The sequence below is a fragment of the Phyllobates terribilis genome, unplaced genomic scaffold (assembly GCF_046119375.1).
Source record: "Phyllobates terribilis strain yellow unplaced genomic scaffold, ASM4611937v1 Scaffold_2__4_contigs__length_985480577, whole genome shotgun sequence".
Lineage (NCBI taxonomy): Eukaryota > Metazoa > Chordata > Amphibia > Anura > Dendrobatidae > Phyllobates > Phyllobates terribilis.
Window position 1 is genome coordinate 668125679 of NW_027362762.1, and position 20758 is coordinate 668146436.

Sequence of the window (20758 nt, forward strand, 5' to 3'; positions counted from 1 at the left end):
GTCTGAACCATCCCTTATAACAGCAGCACGTAGTCTGAACCATCCCTTATAACAGCAGCACGTAGTCTGAACCATCCCTTATAACAGCAGCACGTAGTCTGAACCATCCCTTATAACAGCAGCACGTAGTCTGAACCATCCCTTATAACAGCAGCACGTAGTCTGAACCATCCCTTATAACAGCAGCACGTAGTCTGAACCATCCCTTATAACAGCGGCACGTAGTCTGAACCATCCCTTATAACAGCGGCACGTAGTCTGAACCATCCCTTATAACAGCGGCACGTAGTCTGAACCATCTCTTATAACAGCGGCACGTAGTCTGAACCATCTCTTATAACAGCGGCACGTAGTCTGAACCATCCCTTATAACAGCGGCACGTAGTCTGAACCATCCCTTATAACAGCGGCACGTAGTCTGAACCATCCCTTATAACAGCGGCACGTAGTCTGAACCATCTCTTATAACAGCGGCACGTAGTCTGAACCATCCCTTATAACAGCGGCACGTAGTCTGAACCATCCCTTATAACAGCGGCACGTAGTCTGAACCATCCCTTATAACAGCGGCACGTAGTCTGAACCATCTCTTATAACAGCGGCACGTAGTCTGAACCATCTCTTATAACAGCGGCACGTAGTCTGAACCATCCCTTATAACAGCGGCACGTAGTCTGAACCATCTCTTATAACAGCGGCACGTAGTCTGAACCATCCCTTATAACAGCGGCACGTAGTCTGAACCATCCCTTATAACAGCAGCACGTAGTCTGAACCATCTCTTATAACAGCGGCATGTAGTCTGAACCATCCCTTATAACAGCGGCATGTAGTCTGAACCATCCCTTATAACAGCGGCATGTAGTCTGAACCATCTCTTATAACAGCGGCATGTAGTCTGAACCATCCCTTATAACAGCGGCACGTAGTCTGAACCATCTCTTATAACAGCGGCACGTAGTCTGAACCATCCCTTATAACAGCGGCACGTAGTCTGAACCATCCCTTATAACAGCGGCACGTAGTCTGAACCATCCCTTATAACAGCAGCATGTAGTCTGAACCATCCCTTATAACAGCAGCATGTAGTCTGAACCATCCCTTATAACAGCAGCATGTAGTCTGAACCATCCCTTATAACAGCAGCACGTAGTCTGAACCATCCCTTATAACAGCAGCACGTAGTCTGAACCATCCCTTATAACAGCAGCACGTAGTCTGAACCATCCCTTATAACAGCAGCATGTAGTCTGAACCATCCCTTATAACAGCAGCATGTAGTCTGAACCATCCCTTATAACAGCAGCATGTAGTCTGAACCATCCCTTATAACAGCAGCACGTAGTCTGAACCATCCCTTATAACAGCAGCATGTAGTCTGAACCATCCCTTATAACAGCAGCATGTAGTCTGAACCATCCCTTATAACAGCAGCATGTAGTCTGAACCATCTCTTATAACAGCAGCATGTAGTCTGAACCATCTCTTATAACAGCAGCATGTAGTCTGAACCATCTCTTATAACAGCAGCATGTAGTCTGAACCATCCCTTATAACAGCAGCACGTAGTCTGAACCATCCCTTATAACAGCAGCACGTAGTCTGAACCATCCCTTATAACAGCAGCATGTAGTCTGAACCATCCCTTATAACAGCAGCATGTAGTCTGAACCATCCCTTATAACAGCAGCATGTAGTCTGAACCATCCCTTATAACAGCAGCACGTAGTCTGAACCATCCCTTATAACAGCAGCATGTAGTCTGAACCATCCCTTATAACAGCAGCATGTAGTCTGAACCATCCCTTATAACAGCAGGATGTAGTCTGAACCATCCCTTATAACAGCAGCATGTAGTCTGAACCATCTCTTATAACAGCAGCATGTAGTCTGAACCATCTCTTATAACAGCAGCATGTAGTCTGAACTATCCCTTATAACAGCAGCACGTAGTCTGAGCCATCCCTTATCAACATGGATTCATGAGGGATCGCTCCTGCCAAACAAACCTGATGGCCTTCTACGAGGAGGTGAGCTCACAGCTGGACCGGGGAGAGTCAGTGGATGTTGTATACTTTGACTTCTCCAAAGCGTTTGATACCGTGCCACACAAAAGGTTGGTATATAAAATGAGAATGCTTGGTCTGGGGGATAATGTGTGCAAGTGGGTAAATAGCTGGCTGAGTGATAGAAAGCAGAGGGTGGTTATCAATGGAGTAAGCTCAGGGCGTGTCAGGGTTACTAGCGGGGTGCCTCAAGGGTCTGTCTTGGGCCCTATATTATTTAATATATTTATTAATGATCTAGTGGAAGGGTTGCATAGTAAAATAGCAATATTTGCAGATGATACTAAACTTTGTAAAGTAGTTAATACAGATGAGGATAGGGCACAGCTACAGGAGGATTTAGATAAATTGGGGAGTTGGGCCAAAAAATGGCAAATGGGGTTCAATGCCGATAAATGTAAGGTCATGCACATGGGAAAGAAAAACAGCAGTCACCCATACATATTAAATGGGAAACCGTTGGGGAAATCTGACATGGAGAAGGACCTGGGCATCTTGGTTAATAGCAAATTAAATTGGAGTGCCCAGTGTCAGGCAGCAGCTGCGAAGGCAAATAGAGTCATGGCATGCATCAGAAGAGGAATAGGGGCATATGATGAGAACATTGTTCTTCCTCTGTATAAAGCGCTGGTAAGGCCGCACTTAGAATATTGTGCACAGTTCTGGGCTCCGGTGCCCAGGAAAGATATATTGGAGCTAGAGAGGGTACAAAGGAGGGCGACTAAGGTAATAAAGGGAATGGAGGGACTAGAATACCCAGAGAGGTTGTCAAAATTAGGCCTATTTACGTTGGAAAAGAGAAGGCTTAGGGGAGACCTCATAAACATGTATAAATACATCAGGGGGCAGTACAGAGATCTCTCCCATGACCTGTTTATACCAAGGATGGTGACAAAGACGAGGGGGCACACTATGCGTCTGGAGGAAAGGAGGTTCCTGCACCAGCATAGAAGGGGATTCTTTACGGTCAGAGCCGTGAGACTCTGGAACTCTCTGGGAGAGGAAGTGGTGATGTCGAAATCACTTAATGAGTTCAAGAGAGGCCTGCAGGCCTTTCTTGAGAACAATAAAATTACATCTTATGCTGAGTGATAGTTAATTAATCCAGGGATTTAATCTGACTGCCAGATTGGAGTCGGGAAGTGAATTTTTCCTCAATGATGTAAATTGGCCTATACCGCATGTTTTTTTTTGCCTTCCCCTGGATCAACGCTGCGGAATAGCTGCAGTGCACAAGAAATAGGCTGAACTCGATGGACGCTTGTCTTTTTTCAGCCTTATAAACTATGTAACTATATATATATGTAACTATGTAACAGCAGCATGTAGTCTGAGCCATCCCTTATAACAGCAGCACGTAGTCTGAACCATCTCTTATAACAGCGGCACGTAGTCTGAACCATCCCTTATAACAGCAGCATGTAGTCTGAACCATCCCTTATAACAGCAGCATGTAGTCTGAACCATCCCTTATAACAGCAGCATGTAGTCTGAACCATCCCTTATAACAGCAGCACGTAGTCTGAACCATCCCTTATAACAGCAGCACGTAGTCTGAACCATCCCTTATAACAGCAGCACGTAGTCTGAACCATCTCTTATAACAGCAGCACGTAGTCTGAACCATCCCTTATAACAGCAGCACGTAGTCTGAACCATCCCTTATAACAGCAGCATGTAGTCTGAACCATCCCTTATAACAGCAGCACGTAGTCTGAACCATCCCTTATAACAGCAGCATGTAGTCTGAACCATCCCTTATAACAGCAGCACGTAGTCTGAACCATCTCTTATACCAGCAGCATGTAGTCTGAACCATCTCTTATAACAGCAGCATGTAGTCTGAACCATCCCTTATAACAGCAGCATGTAGTCTGAACAATCTCTTATAACAGCGGCATGTAGTCTGAACCATCCCTTATAACAGCAGCACGTAGTCTGAACCATCCCTTATAACAGCAGCACGTAGTCTGAACCATCCCTTATAACAGCAGCATGTAGTCTGAACCATCCCTTATAACAGCAGCATGTAGTCTGAACCATCCCTTATAACAGCAGCATGTAGTCTGAACCATCTCTTTTAACAGCGGCATGTAGTCTGAACCATCTCTTATAACAGCGGCATGTAGTCTGAACCATCCCTTATAACAGCAGCATGTAGTCTGAACCATCTCTTATAACAGCAGCATGTAGTCTGAACCATCTCTTATACCAGCAGCAAGTAGTCTGAACCATCTCTTATAACAGCAGCATGTAGTCTGAACCATCCCTTATAACAGCAGCATGTAGTCTGAACCATCCCTTATAACAGCAGCATGTAGTCTGAACCATCTCTTATACCAGCAGCAAGTAGTCTGAACCATCTCTTATAACAGCAGCATGTAGTCTGAACCATCCTTATAACAGCAGCATGTAGTCTGAACCATCTCTTATAACAGCGGCATGTAGTCTGAACCATCCCTTATAACAGCAGCATGTAGTCTGAACCATCTCTTATAACAGCAGCACGTAGTCTGAACCATCCCTTATAACAGCAGCACGTAGTCTGAACCATCCCTTATAACAGCAGCATGTAGTCTGAACCATCTCTTATAACAGCGGCATGTAGTCTGAACCATCTCTTATACCAGCAGCAAGTAGTCTGAACCATCTCTTATAACAGCAGCATGTAGTCTGAACCATCCCTTATAACAGCAGCATGTAGTCTGAACCATCCCTTATAACAGCAGCATGTAGTCTGAACCATCCCTTATAACAGCAGCACGTAGTCTGAACCATCCCTTATAACAGCAGCACGTAGTCTGAACCATCCCTTATAACAGCAGCACGTAGTCTGAACCATCTCTTATAACAGTGACGCGCCCCCTGGGCCAGTGTTGTTGGGGATACCCGGAGCCGGATCAGATGGGGGTTGTAGTCTCCGAGTGGCTGTGACCCGGTCCGTGCCCAGGGTGTCAAACTCAGTGTGTGGCAGTCCTTATAGATGTTACTAGATGTTCTTTTATGTCGACTACGCCACCCGTTGAATTGCGGTCAATACGGCCGCCGCTGCAGCAGGGTCCGCTGAGGCTGGTGATGTATGTGCAGCTCGGGTAGTATAACCCCCAACGGGAGGGGTATAGCCTCAGGGGGTCAGTTGCAGAGGATGGGGGTTGTGATGGTGCAGCGAGGATTGAAATGAGACTCAGAGTCGGGCTGTGCAGTTCAGGGTTTGTTTACTTACTGCAGTTGTTCCGGTCACTCCGGCCTTAAGTGACCACCCGAGCCGTGCTGCGTCCACCAGGTCCTGGACTCAGCCAACCCCCAGGTGATTCTGGAGCGTGGTCCTGAGCTCCCTTTCTGTCCTGTCCTCTTCTCTGGCCTTCCCCACCAGGGATCCACCTATGTCCGGCTCCCTCGGGCCTCTTGGTGGTAAACCCTTGTCTCTGGGTTCCCTGACCCTATTCCTGGTCTGCCTTCCGGGTGGATTTAGTGGGTGATCGTGGCAGATCGGTCCTGCCCACGACCTCCGGTTCCTGGCTAAGGTGTGCTGTAGCCTCTGCCAGCTTGGGATCCGGTACCCTGTTGCCAACTCTTCACCCTCTGGTCTAATTTGGGCTCTTGGAGTTCCTTCTTTCTCCCCCTCTGGGTCTCTCTTTCTCCTCTCTCTCTCTCTTGGCCTTGGAGCTGCTCTTCTCCTCTGCTCTGACTCAACTCTGACAGACTGACCTCACTCTGCAAAAGACCCTGTCCTAAGATGGTGCCCACCTTATATACTCCCTCTATGTGTGAGCTCAGGTGACCAGCACCCAATGAGCTCCTAGCACTACCCAGACTGCTCCCCCTATCTGCCCCTACACTACTGGGATGTTCCACCCCCCTCCCACTCCAGCCAGGAACAGACACTGTCGTACCTGCACATTTCTCTAGTGGGAGTACCGTCGGTCTGTTCCCCGGAAATGGGATGTGTGTAGTGCATGCAGCTAACTGAGCTCAGTTCCACACTCCATCCTTACCCGGGAGTGGAATATCACACCTCTGGGTTGAGGTGCAATACCCCTGTAGCAGCCGAATCCTCAGGGTGCTACATTCCCCCCTGGTAAATCACAGCACGTCCTCGGGCTGTAAGATATAAACATCCACAAACATACATTTTTTTTTTTTCATAAAACATAAACATATAAAACATCATATATTATCAGCATAAATTTTTCATATAAAACTTATCATAAATAACACTCTTGTTCCTCCGGCCACGGTGCAACTTGTGACCGGGTAAAATGCGACAGTCTCTTGAAGAAACACGGTTTCCTATAAAACCGGTAGGGGGCGCTTTAGGAAGCGCAACTATATACAAGGGGATATGGCCGCTCTCAGTCCTCGGCCAGGTATTAGGGAGGAATGACCGCTCTCAGTCCTCGGTCAGTGGGACTAGGGACACACGGGTTTCAGTTCAATTGGCTGGTCCCAACGGGGACTATATTTTAACTAGAACAGTTCTTATACCCTGACGGGTAACTTTATACAGTCTCTCTCTACCGTACTTCAACGACGGCGTCCTCCTGCTCCTTCTTTAGATTCTTCAGACCCGTCCGGGTCCTCTTGCTCCTCCTCACACCGCAGCTCCTCCTCCGTCAGGCGATGCACATGAAGGGCGTAGGGTCCTTTGGCACACTTGTGCCGGGTGAAGGTGACCTCGTCCCCTACATACAGGTCACGACCTCTGTGTCCCTCCGGCAGATGGCTTTCTACGTCTCTGCGGGTTACAGAGACGTCGCCGGGGGTCTGATGGTCTCTGATAAAGCCCCATCCGTGCTGCATGTTGAATTTTATCACAGTCCCGGTGGAAGGGGGACCATGAGCTGCACGGGGATTCCTCCTGGTCCGGCTCTTCTGCTCCGCGCTTCTTATCTGTGCTTGTTGTTCCCGGACCCGCCTCTCTCTCCGCTCCCTCTCGAAGACCTCGAGCTGCTGCCGGCAGCACTCTGCACGTTCTGCTGCGGCCGCCCGAGTCTCCTGAGTGAACCCCATGAGGTCTTCTCCGGTGGGGTCCCACTCGAACTGTGCCTCCTCCAGCGGGGGCGAGGTCCTCTTTACGGGCTTCGGAGCCGGAATCAGGGGCTCGCACATGGGCCTTGCTCTCTGGAGTTCCAGCTGAATGTACTCCTGGGGCCATATGAAGGGCTGCCCATCCGGGCACGTATGCTGGGCAAATAGATTTTCACCCAGGTGCGGCACTCTAGAGGTTGAGGGCGCGTTGATGGTAGCTGCGCCCGGGTCGACCAGGCCTTGCGACCAGGCTTGGGGCACCTTAAAGGAAAAGGGCACCGTAAGAACGGCGGCGCCCGTGGTTACTCGGCCCTGCGGCCAGGCCGGTGGCTCCGCGGAGGTAGGGGGCGCTGTTGGAATTGCGGCGCCCGGGTGTACTAGGCCTTGCGACCAGGCCGGTGGTATTTCCTGCTTGGCCACGCTCGAGGTCGAGGCGTGTGACGTCACAGGGGTCGCGGCCGCGGTTTCCGGTTGAGGCCTAGTCGGCGGCGGTGACGATGCAGCGACGGGCACGGCAGGGGGAATTTCGGGCTCTGCGACGGGGAGCTGGGGCAGGCACGCGGTTTCCCGGCTCGGGGTAGAGACGTCCCCTTTACCTGCCTCCGTCCGTTCAGCTCCCTTCTCGGCGCCGTCTCCTGCCTTCATTCCTCCTGCGCCATCCTCAGAGGCGGTCTGTCTCCTCGTCTCGGGTGGCGTGCTCCGCTGACGGGTTTCGGTCTGCTGGGCCATCTCTCGGCTCCACTCCGCCAACGTCTCCCGCTGCACCCGGGCCATCCTCCGTGCGAGGCCCTCCAGCGCGCTCTGTGCACACTCCCGGTCTCGGGGGAGCTGTGCTAGGATCTCCAGCAGGCCTTCTGGAGTGGCGACCTGCAACAGACTCCTGACCACTGGGTCGGTGCTGCCTGACTCTCCCTCCATCTCCGGGTAGGCTCTCTCTGGACTCTCTTCCAGATGTCTTGTCTCCGGGTGCGCTCTCTCCAGACTGCTCCAGGCGACACCCATCTTTGTTCTCTTGTTCTGTCTCCGCCCACATTCAGGGTGGTCCCGGGGCAACTTCAGTTCCAGGGGCAGTTCTCTTACGCTGATGGACACTTCCAGCATCACAGTCTCTGTTGGTGGGCGCGGTTTCCGCTTTTGGCGCCATTCTTCGACCTGGCCCACGATGGGAGGTGGCCTTTTGCCACCCTCTGGCACGCCCATAATGGCGTCCGCTCTTCCAAGGCGGGAAATCTTTGGAAATGGCGGGAATCGTCTCCCAGTGGCGGGAAACTCCATGGATGGCGGGAAAAAGCTGCAAATGGCGGACAACCGGCGGGAAACGACCTGTGATGGGGCCCGATGGCGGGGACCCTCCGGAACCGGCAGGAGACTTCTTTTTGAGGCAACGGTGTACTTTTCTTCAGGCACGCAGTACCCGGTTGTTGCGGGCACGTAATCCTGCCGACTACGCCAAAGTTGACGCGCCCCCTGGGCCAGTGTTGTTGGGGATACCCGGAGCTGGATCAGATGGGGGTTGTAGTCTCCGAGTGGCTGTGACCCGGTCCGTGCCCAGGGTGTCAAACTCAGTGTGTGGCAGTCCTTATAGATGTTACTAGATGTTCTTTTATGTCGACTACGCCACCCGTTGAATTGCGGTCAATACGGCCGCCGCTGCAGCAGGGTCCGCTGAGGCTGGTGATGTATGTGCAGCTCGGGTAGTATAACCCCCAACGGGAGGGGTATAGCCTCAGGGGGTCAGTTGCAGAGGATGGGGGTTGTGATGGTGCAGCGAGGATTGAAATGAGACTCAGAGTCGGGCTGTGCAGTTCAGGGTTTGTTTACTTACTGCAGTTGTTCCGGTCACTCCGGCCTTAAGTGACCACCCGTGCCGTGCTGCGTCCACCAGGTCCTGGACTCAGCCAACCCCCAGGTGATTCTGGAGCGTGGTCCTGAGCTCCCTTTCTGTCCTGTCCTCTTCTCTGGCCTTCCCCACCAGGGATCCACCTATGTCCGGCTCCCTCGGGCCTCTTGGTGGTAAACCCTTGTCTCTGGGTTCCCTGACCCTATTCCTGGTCTGCCTTCCGGGTGGATTTAGTGGGTGATCGTGGCAGATCGGTCCTGCCCACGACCTCCGGTTCCTGGCTAAGGTGTGCTGTAGCCTCTGCCAGCTTGGGATCCGGTACCCTGTTGCCAACTCTTCACCCTCTGGTCTAATTTGGGCTCTTGGAGTTCCTTCTTTCTCCCCCTCTGGGTCTCTCTTTCTCCTCTCTCTCTCTCTTGGCCTTGGAGCTGCTCTTCTCCTCTGCTCTGACTCAACTCTGACAGACTGACCTCACTCTGCAAAAGACCCTGTCCTAAGATGGTGCCCACCTTATATACTCCCTCTATGTGTGAGCTCAGGTGACCAGCACCCAATGAGCTCCTAGCACTACCCAGACTGCTCCCCCTATCTGCCCCTACACTACTGGGATGTTCCACCCCCCTCCCACTCCAGCCAGGAACAGACACTGTCGTACCTGCACATTTCTCTAGTGGGAGTACCGTCGGTCTGTTCCCCGGAAATGGGATGTGTGTAGTGCATGCAGCTAACTGAGCTCAGTTCCACACTCCATCCTTACCCGGGAGTGGAATATCACACCTCTGGGTTGAGGTGCAATACCCCTGTAGCAGCCGAATCCTCAGGGTGCTACAACAGCGGCATGTAGTCTGAACCATCTCTTATACCAGCAGCAAGTAGTCTGAACCATCTCTTATAACAGCGGCATGTAGTCTGAACCATCTCTTATACCAGCAGCATGTAGTCTGAGCCATCCCTTATACCAGCAGCAAGTAGTCTGAACCATCTCTTATACCAGCAGCATGTAGTCTGAACCATCCCTTATAACAGCAGCATGTATACCAGCAGCATGTAGTCTGAACCATCCCTTATAACAGCGGCATGTAGTCTGAACCATCTCTTATACCAGCAGCATGTAGTCTGAGCCATCCCTTATACCAGCAGCAAGTAGTCTGAACCATCTCTTATACCAGCAGCATGTAGTCTGAACCATCCCTTATAACAGCAGCACGTAGTCTGAACCATCCCTTATAACAGCAGCACGTAGTCTGAACCATCTCTTATAACAGCAGCATGTAGTCTGAACCATCTCTTATACCAGCAGCATGTAGTCTGAACCATCCCTTATACCAGCAGCAAGTAGTCTGAACCATCCCTTCTAACAGCAGCATGTAGTCTGAACCATCTCTTATACCAGCAGCATGTAGTCTGAACCATCTCTTATACCAGCAGCATGTAGTCTGAACCATCCCTTATAACAGCAGCACGTAGTCTGAACCATCCCTTATAACAGCAGCATGTAGTCTGAACCATCTCTTATACCAGCAGCATGTAGTCTGAACCATCTCTTATACCAGCAGCACGTAGTCTGAACCATCCCTTATAACAGCAGCACGTAGTCTGAACCATCCCTTATAACAGCAGCACGTAGTCTGAACCATCTCTTATAACAGCAGCACGTAGTCTGAACCATCTCTTATAACAGCAGCATGTAGTCTGAACCATCTCTTATACCAGCAGCATGTAGTCTGAACCATCCCTTATAACAGCAGCATGTAGTCTGAACCATCTCTTATACCAGCAGCAAGTAGTCTGAACCATCTCTTATAACAGCGGCATGTAGTCTGAACCATCCCTTATAACAGCAGCATGTAATCTGAACCATCTCTTATACCAGCAGCAAGTAGTCTGAACCATCTCTTATACCAGCAGCAAGTAGTCTGAACCATCTCTTATAACAGCGGCATGTAGTCTGAACCATCTCTTATACCAGCGGCATGTAGTCTGAACCATCCCTTATAACAGCAGCACGTAGTCTGAACCATCTCTTATACCAGCAGCATGTAGTCTGAACCATCTCTTATAACAGCAGCATGTAGTCTGAACCATCCCTTATAACAGCAGCATGTAGTCTGAACCATCTCTTATACCAGCAGCACGTAGTCTGAACTATCTCTTATAACAGCAGCATGTAGTCTGAACCATCCCTTATACCAGCAGCATGTAGTCTGAACCATCTCTTATACCAGCAGCATGTAGTCTGAACCATCTCTTATAACAGCAGCATGTAGTCTGAACCATCTCTTATACCAGCAGCACGTAGTCTGAACCATCCCTTATAACAGCAGCACGTAGTCTGAACCATCTCTTATACCAGCAGCATGTAGTCTGAACCATCTCTTATAACAGCAGCATGTAGTCTGAACCATCCCTTATAACAGCAGCATGTAGTCTGAACCATCTCTTATACCAGCAGCACGTAGTCTGAACTATCTCTTATAACAGCAGCACGTAGTCTGAACCATCTCTTATACCAGCAGCATGTAGTCTGAACCATCCCTTATAACAGCAGCACGTAGTCTGAACCATCCCTTATAACAGCAGCACGTAGTCTGAACCATCTCTTATAACAGCAGCATGTAGTCTGAACCATCTCTTATACCAGCAGCACGTAGTCTGAACCATCCCTTATAACAGCAGCACGTAGTCTGAACCATCCCTTATAACAGCAGCATGTAGTCTGAACCATCTCTTATACCAGCAGCACGTAGTCTGAACCATCTCTTATACCAGCAGCACGTAGTCTGAACCATCCCTTATACCAGCAGCACGTAGTCTGAACCATCCCTTATACCAGCAGCACGTAGTCTGAACCATCCCTTATAACAGCAGCATGTAGTCTGAACCATCTCTTATACCAGCAGCACGTAGTCTGAACCATCCCTTATAACAGCAGCACGTAGTCTGAACCATCCCTTATAACAGCAGCATGTAGTCTGAACCATCTCTTATACCAGCAGCACGTAGTCTGAACCATCTCTTATACCAGCAGCACGTAGTCTGAACCATCCCTTATACCAGCAGCACGTAGTCTGAACCATCTCTTATAACAGCAGCACGTAGTCTGAACCATCCCTTATAACAGCAGCACGTAGTCTGAACCATCCCTTATAACAGCAGCATGTAGTCTGAACCATCTCTTATACCAGCAGCACGTAGTCTGAACCATCTCTTATACCAGCAGCACGTAGTCTGAACCATCTCTTATACCAGCAGCACGTAGTCTGAACCATCCCTTATAACAGCAGCATGTAGTTTGAACCATCTCTTATACCAGCAGCATGTAGTCTGAACCATCTCTTATACCAGCAGCATGTAGTCTGAACCATCTCTTATACCAGCAGCATGTAGTCTGAACCATCCCTTATAACAGCAGCACGTAGTCTGAACCATCTCTTATACCAGCAGCATGTAGTCTGAACCATCTCTTATGCCAGCAGCACGTAGTCTGAACCATCCCTTATACCAGCAGCACGTAGTCTGAACCATCCCTTATACCAGCAGCACGTAGTCTGAACCATCCCTTATACCAGCAGCATGTAGTCTGAACCATCCCTTATAACAGCAGCACGTAGTCTGAACCATCTCTTATACCAGCAGCAAGTAGTCTGAACCATCTCTTATAACAGCGGCATGTAGTCTGAACCATCCCTTATAACAGCAGCATGTAATCTGAACCATCTCTTATACCAGCAGCAAGTAGTCTGAACCATCTCTTATACCAGCAGCAAGTAGTCTGAACCATCTCTTATAACAGCGGCATGTAGTCTGAACCATCTCTTATACCAGCGGCATGTAGTCTGAACCATCCCTTATAACAGCGGCATGTAGTCTGAACCATCCCTTATACCAGCAGCATGTAGTCTGAACCATCTCTTATACCAGCAGCATGTAGTCTGAACCATCTCTTATACCAGCAGCAAGTAGTCTGAACCATCTCTTATAACAGCGGCATGTAGTCTGAACCATCTCTTATACCAGCGGCATGTAGTCTGAACCATCTCTTATAACAGCAGCACGTAGTCTGAACCATCCCTTATAACAGCAGCACGTAGTCTGAACCATCTCTTATACCAGCAGCATGTAGTCTGAACCATCTCTTATAACAGCGGCATGTAGTCTGAACCATCCCTTATAACAGCGGCATGTAATCTGAACCATCTCTTATACCAGCAGCATGTAGTCTGAACCATCTCTTATAACAGCGGCATGTAGTCTGAACCATCTCTTATAACAGCGGCAAGTAGTCTGAACCATCTCTTATAACAGCAGCATGTAGTCTGAACCATCCCTTATAACAGCAGCATGTAGTCTGAACCATCCCTTATAACAGCAGCACGTAGTCTGAACCATCTCTTATAACAGCAGCATGTAGTCTGAACCATCTCTTATAACAGCGGCATGTAGTCTGAACCATCTCTTATAACAGCAGCATGTAGTCTGAACCATCTCTTATAACAGCGGCATGTAGTCTGAACCATCTCTTATAACAGCGGCAAGTAGTCTGAACCATCTCTTATAACAGCGGCATGTAGTCTGAACCATCCCTTATAACAGCAGCATGTAGTCTGAACCATCTCTTATAACAGCAGCATGTAGTCTGAACCATCCCTTATAACAGCGGCATGTAATCTGAACCATCTCTTATACCAGCAGCATGTAGTCTGAACCATCTCTTATAACAGCGGCATGTAGTCTGAACCATCTCTTATAACAGCGGCAAGTAGTCTGAACCATCTCTTATAACAGCAGCATGTAGTCTGAACCATCCCTTATAACAGCAGCATGTAGTCTGAACCATCCCTTATAACAGCAGCACGTAGTCTGAACCATCTCTTATAACAGCAGCATGTAGTCTGAACCATCTCTTATAACAGCAGCACGTAGTCTGAACCATCCCTTATAACAGCAGCATGTAGTCTGAACCATCTCTTATAACAGCAGCACGTAGTCTGAACCATCTCTTATAACAGCAGCATGTAGTCTGAACCATCCCTTATAACAGCAGGATGTAGTCTGAACCATCCCTTATAACAGCAGGATGTAGTCTGAACCATCCCTTATAACAGCAGCACGTAGTCTCAACCATCTCTTATAACAGCAGCATGTAGTCTGAACCATCTCTTATAACAGCAGGATGTAGTCTGAACCATCCCTTATAACAGCAGGATGTAGTCTGAACCATCCCTTATAACAGCAGGATGTAGTCTGAACCATCCCTTATAACAGCAGCACGTAGTCTCAACCATCTCTTATAACAGCAGCATGTAGTCTGAACCATCTCTTATAACAGCAGCATGTAGTCTGAACCATCTCTTATAACAGCAGCATGTAGTCTGAACCATCCCTTATAACAGCAGCATGTAGTCTGAACCATCCCTTATAACAGCAGCACGTAGTCTGAACCATCTCTTATAACAGCAGCATGTAGTCTGAACCATCTCTTATAACAGCAGCATGTAGTCTGAACCATCTCTTATAACAGCAGCATGTAGTCTGAACCATCTCTTATAACAGCAGCATGTAGTCTGAACCATCCCTTATAACAGCAGCATGTAGTCTCAACCATCTCTTATAACAGCAGCACGTAGTCTGAACCATCTCTTATAACAGCAGCATGTAGTCTGAACCATCTCTTATAACAGCAGCATGTAGTCTGAACCATCTCTTATAACAGCAGCATGTAGTCTGAACCATCCCTTATAACAGCAGCACGTAGTCTGAACCATCTCTTATAACAGCAGCATGTAGTCTGAACCATCTCTTATAACAGCAGCATGTAGTCTGAACCATCCCTTATAACAGCAGCATGTAGTCTCAACCATCTCTTATAACAGCAGCACGTAGTCTGAACCATCTCTTATAACAGCAGCATGTAGTCTGAACCATCTCTTATAACAGCAGCATGTAGTCTGAACCATCCCTTATAACAGCAGCATGTAGTCTGAACCATCCCTTATAACAGCAGCATGTAGTCTGAACCATCCCTTATAACAGCAGCATGTAGTCTGAACCATCCCTTATAACAGCAGCATGTAGTCTGAACCATCCCTTATAACAGCAGGATGTAGTCTGAACCATCCCTTATAACAGCAGCACGTAGTCTGAACCATCCCTTATAACAGCAGGATGTAGTCTGAACCATCCCTTATAACAGCAGGATGTAGTCTGAACCATCCCTTATAACAGCAGCACGTAGTCTCAACCATCTCTTATAACAGCAGCATGTAGTCTGAACCATCTCTTATAACAGCAGCACGTAGTCTGAACCATCCCTTATAACAGCAGGATGTAGTCTGAACCATCCCTTATAACAGCAGGATGTAGTCTGAACCATCCCTTATAACAGCAGCACGTAGTCTCAACCATCTCTTATAACAGCAGCATGTAGTCTGAACCATCTCTTATAACAGCAGCATGTAGTCTGAACCATCTCTTATAACAGCAGCATGTAGTCTGAACCATCCCTTATAACAGCAGCATGTAGTCTGAACCATCCCTTATAACAGCAGCATGTAGTCTGAACCATCCCTTATAACAGCAGCACGTAGTCTGAACCATCTCTTATAACAGCAGCATGTAGTCTGAACCATCTCTTATAACAGCAACATGTAGTCTGAACCATCTCTTATAACAGCAGCATGTAGTCTGAACCATCTCTTATAACAGCAGCACGTAGTCTGAACCATCTCTAACAGCAGCACGTAGTCTGAACCATCCCTTATAACAGCAGCACGTAGTCTGAACCATCCCTTATAACAGCAGCACGTAGTCTGAACCATCCCTTATAACAGCAGCACGTAGTCTGAACCATCTCTTATAACAGCAGCATGTAGTCTGAACCATCTCTTATAACAGCAGCATGTAGTCTGAACCATCTCTTATAACAGCGGCATGTAGTCTGAACCATCCCTTATAACAGCGGCATGTAGTCTGAACCATCCCTTATAACAGCAGCACGTAGTCTGAACCATCCCTTATAACAGCAGCATGTAGTCTGAACCATCTCTTATAACAGCAGCACGTAGTCTGAACCATCCCTTATAACAGCAGCACGTAGTCTGAACCATCTCTTATAACAGCAGCATGTAGTCTGAACCATCTCTTATAACAGCAGCATGTAGTCTGAACCATCTCTTATAACAGCAGCATGTAGTCTGAACCATCTCTTATAACAGCGGCATGTAGTCTGAACCATCCCTTATAACAGCGGCATGTAGTCTGAACCATCCCTTATAACAGCAGCACGTAGTCTGAACCATCCCTTATAACAGCAGCACGTAGTCTGAACCATCTCTTATAACAGCAGCATGTAGTCTGAACCATCCCTTATAACAGCAGCATGTAGTCTGAACCATCCCTTATAACAGCAGCATGTAGTCTGAACCATCCCTTATAACAGCAGCACGTAGTCTGAACCATCTCTTATAACAGCAGCATGTAGTCTGAACCATCTCTTATAACAGCAGCATGTAGTCTGAACCATCTCTTATAACAGCAGCATGTAGTCTGAACCATCTCTTATAACAGCAGCACGTAGTCTGAACCATCCCTTATAACAGCAGCATGTAGTCTGAACCATCCCTTATAACAGCAGCATGTAGTCTGAACCATCCCTTATAACAGCAGCACGTAGTCTGAACCATCTCTTATAACAGCAGCATGTAGTCTGAACCATCTCTTATAACAGCAGCACGTAGTCTGAACCATCCCTTATAACAGCGGCATGTAGTCTGAACCATCCCTTATAACAGCAGCACGTAGTCTGAACCATCTCTTATAACAGCAGCATGTAGTCTGAACCATCTCTAACAGCAGCACGTAGTCTGAACCATCCCTTATAACAGCAGCACGTAGTCTGAACCATCCCTTATAACAGCGGCATGTAGTCTGAACCATCCCTTATAACAGCAGCACGTAGTCTGAACCATCCCTTATAACAGCAGCACGTAGTCTGAACCATCTCTTATAACAGCAGCATGTAGTCTGAACCATCTCTTATAACAGCAGCACGTAGTCTGAACCATCTCTTATAACAGCAGCATGTAGTCTGAACCATCCCTTATAACAGCAGCACGTAGTCTGAACCATCCCTTATAACAGCAGCACGTAGTCTGAACCATCTCTTATAACAGCAGCATGTAGTCTGAACCATCCCTTATAACAGCAGCACGTAGTCTGAACCATCCCTTATAACAGCAGCACGTAGTCTGAACCATCCCTTATAACAGCAGCACGTAGTCTGAACCATCCCTTATAACAGCGGCATGTAGTCTGAACCATCCCTTATAACAGCAGCACGTAGTCTGAACCATCCCTTATAACAGCAGCATGTAGTCTGAACCATCTCTTATACCAGCAGCATGTAGTCTGAACCATCTCTTATACCAGCAGCATGTAGTCTGAACCATCTCTTATACCAGCAGCACGTAGTCTGAACCATCCCTTATAACAGCAGCACGTAGTCTGAACCCAGGGGCGGACACAGACTGTAGTGGGCCCCTGTGCAAGAAATTTTGGGGGCCCCCCCCTGCCCTTCATAAGGCAACAAAGTTATGTAAACATAACCCCCCATGTGCATCTCTCACCCCCCCATGTGCATCTCTCATCCCACCCATGTGCAGCTCTCACCCCCCGTGCATCTCTCATCCCCCCCATGTGCATCTCTCATCCCCCCCATGTGCATCTCTCACCCCCCCCATGTGCATCTCTCACCCCCCCCATGTGCATCTCTCACCCCCCCCATGTGCATCTCTCACCCCCCCATGTGCATCTCTCACCCCCCCATGTGCATCTCTCACCCCCCCATGTGCATCTCTCACCCCCCCCATGTGCATCTCTCACCCCCCCATGTGCATCTCTCACCCCCCCCATGTGCATCTCTCACCCCCCCCATGTGCATCTCTCACCCCCCCCATGTGCATCTCTCACCCCCCCCATGTGCATCTCTCACCCCCCCATGTGCATCTCTCACCCCCCCATGTGCATCTCTCACCCCCCCATGTGCATCTCTCACCCCCCCATGTGCATCTCTCACCCCCCCATGTGCATCTCTCACCCCCCCATGCATCTCTGATTCCCCCCACTCCTAGTTAATTAATTGTATTTAAAAAAAATAAAACTTGTTATACTTACCCACATGCAATCCCTGCAGAATCCTGGCGCTCGTCCACGTCGCTGCCACCAGGTTCTCCTGACGTTCGGCCATGTGACGGCGCCACATACATAGCCATCAGCTTTTGTTTTGGCCAAAAGATTTTTAAAGCCGCCACCACGATAAGGTAGACTCTTCTGGGCGGGCCCTACTCTAACCTATTAAAATGTTCTTAAAATATCCAATACTCTTTTTAGATATATTTTTATTTAGTTTTCTTTAAGGGAATGTGTCATATACATTTTTTTTTTAAATGACCAATAATACCACATACAGGGAATACCGCCACACCATGACCAGACCACATATTACCACAACATAGTGACCGAATAATACCACACAGAAGGGAGAAAAACTGCCACACCATGACCAGACCACATATTACCACTACATTACTAATATTACCACCACATTACTAATATTACCATAAGTGTCATTATACACGGGAGCTCTATACATGGTATGTATAACGTAAGTGTCCAGGTAATCTAGTGATCACCAGTGAAATTATACACAGGAGCTCTGTATATAGTGTCAGTGTACAGGTAATACAGTGATCACCAGTGACATTATACACAGGAGCTCTGTATATAGTGTACAGGTAATACAGTGATCATCAGTGACATTATACACAGGAGCTCTGTATATAGTGTCAGTGTACAGGTAATACAGGGATCACCAGTGACATTATACACAGGAGCTCTGTATATAGTGTCAGTGTACAGGTAATACAGTGATCACCAGTGAAATTATACACAGGAGCTCTGTATATAGTGTCAGTGTACAGGTAATACAGTGATCACCAGTGACATTATACACAGGAGCTCTGTATATAGTGTCAGTGTACAGGTAATACAGTGATCACCAGTGACATTATACACAGTGTACATGTAATAGACTGACTCACCGGTGACGTCTCTAGGTGAAGTCCTTCATCTTCGCTTTTCTCCTTCATCCAGCACAGACCGCCATCACGTCTTCCAGCCAGGACTCGTCTCTGCATAAAATAGCACAGTTATCTAGAGCACATTCCCCAACTTCTACATTATGCAGCTGAATACAGACGTGCATCCACCATCAATATATGGTTAGTTATTATGCAACCTACCATTCCAAATATAAATTGTAATCCACCACTGTGCCCCCATTAACTGTAAATAGGCACTTAATATATAATTTAATTAGAACCTCTACTCTTTCCGCCAATTTGTTACCAGTCACACTCCTGCATCCGCAACGCCCCCTACTCTATACTTCCTGCTCCCCGCATTCAATATTTACATGCACCCCCTGCCCCAATTCATTATATCATGTCCGTGCTCTCCCCACCCCATCATCATTTATCATTTACTCTCCCCCACCCCACATTCGTTATGTGCAGCTCATTATCCCCCTACTCCCAATTCCCCCATGTGCAGCTCTCATCCCCCCCCATGTGCCCCTCTCTCACCCCCCTCCCCCACATGTGCCCCTCTCTCACCCCCCTCCCCCACATGTGCCCCTCTCGCCCCCCCCCCACATGTGCCCCTCTCATCCCCCTCCACCACATGTGCACCTCTCTCATCCCCCTCCACCACATGTGCACCTCTCTCATCCCCCTCCACCACATGTGCACCTCTCTCATCCCCCTCCACCACATGTGCATCTCCCATCTCCCCCCCACACATGTGCATCTCCCATCTCCCCCCCCACCACATGTGCATCTCCCATCCCCCCCCACACATGTGCATCTCCCATCTCCCCCCCCACACATGTGCATCTCCCATCTCCCCCCCCACACATGTGCATCTCCCATCTCCCCCCCCACACATGTGCATCTCCCATCTCCCCCCCACACATGTGCATCTCCCTTCCCCCCCCACACATGTGCATCTCCCTTCCCCCCCCCCACACATGTGCATCTCCCATCTCCCCCCCACACAAATGTGCATCTCCCATCTCCCCCCCACACAAATGTGCATCTCCCATCCCCCCCCCACACACATGTGCATCTCCCATCTCCCCCCCCCACACACACACACACATGTGCATCTCCCACCCCCCCCCCACACACACACACACACACACACACATGTGCATCTCCCATCTCCCCCCCACACACATGTGCATCTCCCATCTCCCCCCCCACACACGTGCATCTCCCATCCCCCCCCCACACACATGTGCATCTCCCATCCCCCCCCACACACATGTGCATCTCCCATCTCCCCCCCCACACACATGTGCATCTCCCATCTCCCCCCCCCCCCACACACACACACACACACACACACACACACACACACACACACACACACACACACATGTGCATCTCCCATCTCTCCACTCCTAGTTAATTGTATTTTAAAAAAAAATAAAACTTGTTATACTTACCCCCATGCGATCCCTGCAGAATCCTGGCGCTCGTCCAAATCGCTGACAGCAGGTTCTCCTGACTTCCGGTCATGTGACGGCACCGTCACATGACCGGAAGTCAGGGGAATCATGAAGGCGCTGCTGCAACAGCGCAGCTCAGCGCTGAAATGTCCCGGACCCGGCGCATAGCATGGGGCCGGGGGCCCCATGAGGAGAGAGACGCACAAGAGGGGGGCCCCCGAGGGGGCCCCTACCGGCCGGGCCCCATACTGGAGTCAG

The 20758-nt window shown here is 48.9% G+C and overlaps 1 protein-coding gene across 3 annotated transcripts in view; it reads right to left on the bottom strand.

The window, feature by feature from the left end:
• The window catches only part of LOC141223837 (calcium/calmodulin-dependent protein kinase type 1G-like), a 236017-nt gene that overhangs the window by 27522 nt on the left and 187737 nt on the right, over positions 1-20758 (bottom strand). The window lies entirely within an intron of this gene.